Here is a 5,539-nt window from a genome sequence, read left to right on the forward strand (position 1 = left end):
TTATTGTTTTGATTATTATGTGTCATGTGAATTTCTCTTCTAGTACTCTCTATTTTGATATTTTGTGTGCCTCTCTTACCTTGATAGGCATCTTTTTATTCATCTCTTTGGAGAGATTTTATTTTATGATCTAAAAAAAAATCCCCATTCTATTGCCTTTGACCCAGGATTTTACTGCTTCTTCTATATTTTTATTTGTCGGTTTTCTTCTTCATACCTCCCATATTTCCTGGATGCTTTGTTACTGGACTTTTTTTTTTTTTTTTTTTTAGAATTAACAGTTTGAAGCAAAAAAAATCTAAGAAAGGTTGAGTTATTCATTTATTCTACCTTATTTTCATGACTTGGAATTCTTTTTTTCATATTTCTTAATCTTCTGGTGAGGCTTACCTCTGAAGTTTTTGATACCCACATCTTTTCATTTCCAATTTTATTTCAGTGCAAGTTTTCTTTAGTGATTCTGTTTCTTTGTTAAATTCAGCTTTCATGTTGAAAGTGAATTTGTTTTATTCAACTATGTATTCACAATCTTCATTAAGGCATTTATTCATATCCTCTTTAAAGCCCTTGAACATATTCAAAATCGCTATGTTGAAGCCCTTGTCTTGTGCTGTAGTGACAATGCTTTGCTTAGGACATATTTCACTAGGATTGTTGGCTTCTAAATGAGGTATATTGTTTTGGCTCTTCAATTTTTTTGTTTGTTTTTTGCACTGAATCTAGGCACCTGGTGTTATGATGTTTAAAGTAGATATCAGGTATCATCTTTGTTAGGTAAGTTACTGTTGCTTATGATGGATCCTAGCTAAATGTGGTGGCTGTGATGTCACTGAGTCCTAGCCTAGTGTAGTCACTGGGGATCCATAGGAGAAAGTGGTTCTGCAGGCTGGTGGGTGTCACAAAAGAATAAAAATGGGCTAGAAGCTATGACAAGACTTTTCTTTATGGCTATTATCTTTATTCTTAAATTAATATTTGTATCTTGGATCTGGAAAGATAGCTCAGCAGTTAAGAGCACTGGCTGCTCTTGAAGAGGTTCTGGGGTTGATTCTCAGCACCAACATAGGGGTTCACAAGTGTAACTCCAGTTTCAGGGAATCCAATGCCCTCTTTGGCCTCCACCGACACTGTATACATGTCAGACACAGACATACATGCAGGCAAAAACACCAATACATGTAATATAAATGATTCCTTTTTTTAGTTGATCAAATAGTTGTCTCCTCTGATCCATTTCAGCAGTGTGTATTTGCCTTAACTCAACATGTACCCACATACTAGAATAGTGTAATTTGTTCTTTTTTTAAGATTTATTTTTAATTCTGTGTATGTGTGAGGGTATGTGAACATGAGTAGAGGCGCCTGTATATGCCAGAGGTTTTGGATTCCCCCAGAGCTGCAGTTGGGCAGTGGTAAGCCACCTGACATGGGTGCTGAGAACCAATCTCAGGTTTCTTGGAATGGATGTATTCACTCTTAACCGATGAGCCATCTTTACAGCATGCTAGGATATATACACTGTAAAGAAAAGAAAATCGAGATCTGGATAAATAGCTCAGTAAGAACTATTACTACACTTATGGAGGTCCTAAGTTCAGTTTCCAGAACCCATATGGTTCCTCACAGCCTTCTGTAACTCCAGTTCCAGGGGATCTGATATCCTCTTCTGACCTCTACAGGCTTATGCACACATGTGGTGTACACATATTCAGGCAGGAATAAAATAAAATAATTTAACTAAAGAGTGTAAAGAAATGTATTTCAAACAGTTATAAATACTGAAAAGTCCAAATTAGGGTACCTGCTGATAGCAGCTAAAAGCTTTCCTGTGTGTCTTCATGATGCTATGAGGACAAACCACTTGTCCAGTTTAGTAGCAAGTACCTTTACTCTTTGAGCCATCTCACTTGGTCCACACGTGATTTATTGTGTGTAGGTGTTGGTATGCATGTAGGCATATCCATGTGTGTGCATATATGTGTGAGCAAGCAAATATAAAGGGCAAATGATGATATCTGGTGTCTTATCCTATCACTTTCCACCATATTTTTGGAGACAGGGCTTAGTGAACTTGGAGCTCACCAAAGAAGCAAGAGTATCAGGCTAGCGATCCTCTAAGCTCTTTGTATCTCTGCTTCCTAAGCACTGGTATTAAAGGCAGGCACTACCATACTTGGCTTTGACATGGATGTAGGAGATTCAAACTCAGGTGTGTGTTGGCAGAACTTTGTCAACTGAACTATATCTCCAGCCTCTACATGTGAAGTTTTAGAAACACAGTCAGGCCAGAGCATTCTTTCCCTGTTTCCCTCTGTTCGTGCTCTGCTCTCACACTCACTATGCTCCACTAACTCTCATTTCACCACTAACCAAAAGATCATCTAAATCAGATATGGAGGAGACTCAGGGCATGATTTATCCTGATGCAAATTCTCTCTAGATGTGAGGACGTGGATATAATTCAACGAGTTCATTGCCACTCTGTAAAGTTTGAAAAATAAAACCCATTATCTACTTCCAAAACACAAGGGTGGGAATGATGCTTCACAAATATTTCTATCCCCAAAGATAGAAAGATGGAAAAAGAAAGAATAAAGGGTCTTAAGGAAGTCTAAAATCCAATAGGGTAAATTACCTTAAATCTCAGCTGGACTGTGATCCTCTTTGACTCCCTGTCCCATGTCCTGGAATACCAGGGCGGAGAGACTCCCAAGGCTTTACTAGGCACAGTCCATGCTTTAAGTGTCATGAGCTGAAGTCACTTTTCTGATTTGCAGTGGGTACTGGTAGCTCTATAGTTCTGGATTTGCGAGGGCAAGTTTGCACTCAGAGCTCTGCTAAGCACTGCCCTACAGGGGGTTATCTCTACCTGGGGCCCAAGGCTTTCTGAGGCATTCTTTAAAACCTAGGTCTAGGGGAGCCTGGCCAATCCCGTGAGGTTTTAGGTATTGAAACTAGGGCGATCTCCTTCTTTTCTTTTTATTAATACAATATCTCACTAATTACACAAGCTGGATTTGAATTCACTATGTAGCTCAAGTTGGCCTGAACATCACAGTCTTTCTACTTTAATCACCTGGTTGCTGAGATACGTACCTGTGTCACTGGATTGAACTTCCTGCACAGATCTTGTACTCTGTGCATCTGCAGAATTAGCATCATAAGGATGCTACTAAGGCTCACTGCTTGCATGCTTAGGAACAGTGCTCTGGACTATACTCAGGCTTGCTTGAGCCACAGTTGGATGATTTGCTGAAATGAAGGAAACAGTGACCTGAGATGGCCTGGGCACAGAGTCCACAAGTACCCTGGTGCCTGTCTTTACGGAATTCTGCCTCTGGGGCCCTGACATAGCAACCTAAAGAGAGGGACAAACTTAAAGATCTCCAAGATGCCCTCTGCCCTCGCAGCCATTCTCTCATTGTCATAATGGATAGCATTGGCTTCCTCCTGTCTATTGAATGACAGAATAAAATGAAAGGAAACCGACTGGTCCTAGGTATGGTGGAGGAGGTTTATTATGGATATGTGAGAAAGCACAGTCCGAGGCAGGGTCATCTAGGAGAGTTTGGAGCAGACATAACCAGGCAGAGCTGTGCCATCTGGAGAGATGGGTAGTGGAACGGGGAGAGAGATGAGAGGGAAATGAGGTGTTGTGGCCAGGATAGCCAAAAGCACAAAGAAAGCAGGTAATCAAAATGATTGAGTTATATAAGGAAGGGCAGCCCAACCACTGGAGAGTTAGGGTAGGGGCTGGGTATGCTAGCCAGGAGGGCCCTGTAATAGGGAGGACTGAGGGATGCAGAGAGACCCTGGAAGCCAGGTCCCTTGGATATGTTAAATAGGCACCTTATCATTTGTCCCAAGTTTGAACCTAACATCTATAACAATCTCTTTCTTAAAAAGTTGCTTGCCCAGCTACTAGGTTTTATTCTCTTAAACATACCTCTTTTATTCTTTATATGACCAAGCTAAATGATTTACAAAAAAATTATGTCTGCTTCCTTTTTAAAAAATTAATTTGTAGTGGATTATAAAGAATTGGGTTTCATTATGGAAATTTCAAACCAAACTTGTTTTTGTACTTTCTTTCTCACCCTCTTCTTCCTCATTCCCTCTCCCTCTCATCTACCTCTCCACCCAAATACTGTTCTGTCTTAGGGTTTCCATTGCTGTGAACAGACATCAAGGCAACGCCTATCAGGGACAACATTTAATTGTTCTGGCTTACAGGTTCAGAGATTCAGTCCGTTATCACCAAGGTGGGAGCATGGCAGCATCCAGGCAGGCATGGTGTAGGAGGAGCTGAGAGCTCTACATTTTGTTCTGAAGGGAACCAGAAGATTGGCTTCCAGGAAGCTAGGACTAAGATCTCAAGAAGTTCCAACAAGGCCATACCTACTCCAACAAGGCCATACCTACTCCAACAAGGGCATACCTACTCCAACAAGGCCATACCTACTCCAACAAGGCCATACCTACTCCAACAAGGCCATACCTACTCCAACAAGGGCATACCTACTCCAACAAGGCCATACCTACTCCAACAAGGCCATACCTACTCCAACAAGGCCATACCTACTCCAACAAGGCCATACCTACTCCAACAAGGCCATACCTACTCCAACAAGGGCATACCTACTCCAACAAGGCCATACCTACTCCAACAAGGCCATACCTACTCCAACAAGGCCATACCTACTCCAACAAGGGCATACCTACTCCAACAAGGCCATACCTACTCCAACAAGGCCATACCTACTCCAACAAGGCCATACCTACTCCAACAAGGCCATACCTACTCCAACAAGGCCATACCTACTCCAACAAGGCCATACCTACTCCAACAAGGCCATACCTACTCCAACAAGGCCATACCTACTCCAACAAGGCCATACCTACTCCAACAAGGCCATACCTACTCCAACAAGGCCATACCTACTCCAACAAGGCCATACCTACTCCAACAAGGGCACACCTACTCCAACAAGGCCATACCTACTCCAACAAGGCCATACCTACTCCAACAAGGGCACACCTACTCCAACAAGGCCATACCTACTCCAACAAGGCCATACCTCTTAATAGTACCACTCCCTGGGCCAAGCATATTCACACTTCCTTTCACATCGTATATGTCCTTTGCCCCTAGCAATACCTCTTGCTCCCCTCTTGTGGTCTAGTCAGTTTAACAGTCTATACCACTACACTTCCTTGCTTATGTACATGTAAACACTGAAAATTAGGATCTACTTCTCTTTAATTATAAAGTTCATCTTTAAATCATCTTTCCATTCTTGCAAATTACAGTTAAAAGACATTTTACAAACTGGCCACAGTGGCACTCCTTTAATCCTAGCACTGGAGAGGCAGAGGCAGGTGGATTTCTGTGAGTTTGAATATATATATATATATATTTCCCCCAGGAAATCCAATGCTACATAGAGAGACCCCATCCCACTTCACTGATTTTTTGACAGATAAAAATTTTAATAGAAAACACATACAATAGTAGCAACACACATTTCTTCAAATCCAC

The sequence above is a fragment of the Apodemus sylvaticus genome, chromosome X, assembly GCF_947179515.1.
Source record: "Apodemus sylvaticus chromosome X, mApoSyl1.1, whole genome shotgun sequence".
NCBI lineage: Eukaryota > Metazoa > Chordata > Mammalia > Rodentia > Muridae > Apodemus > Apodemus sylvaticus.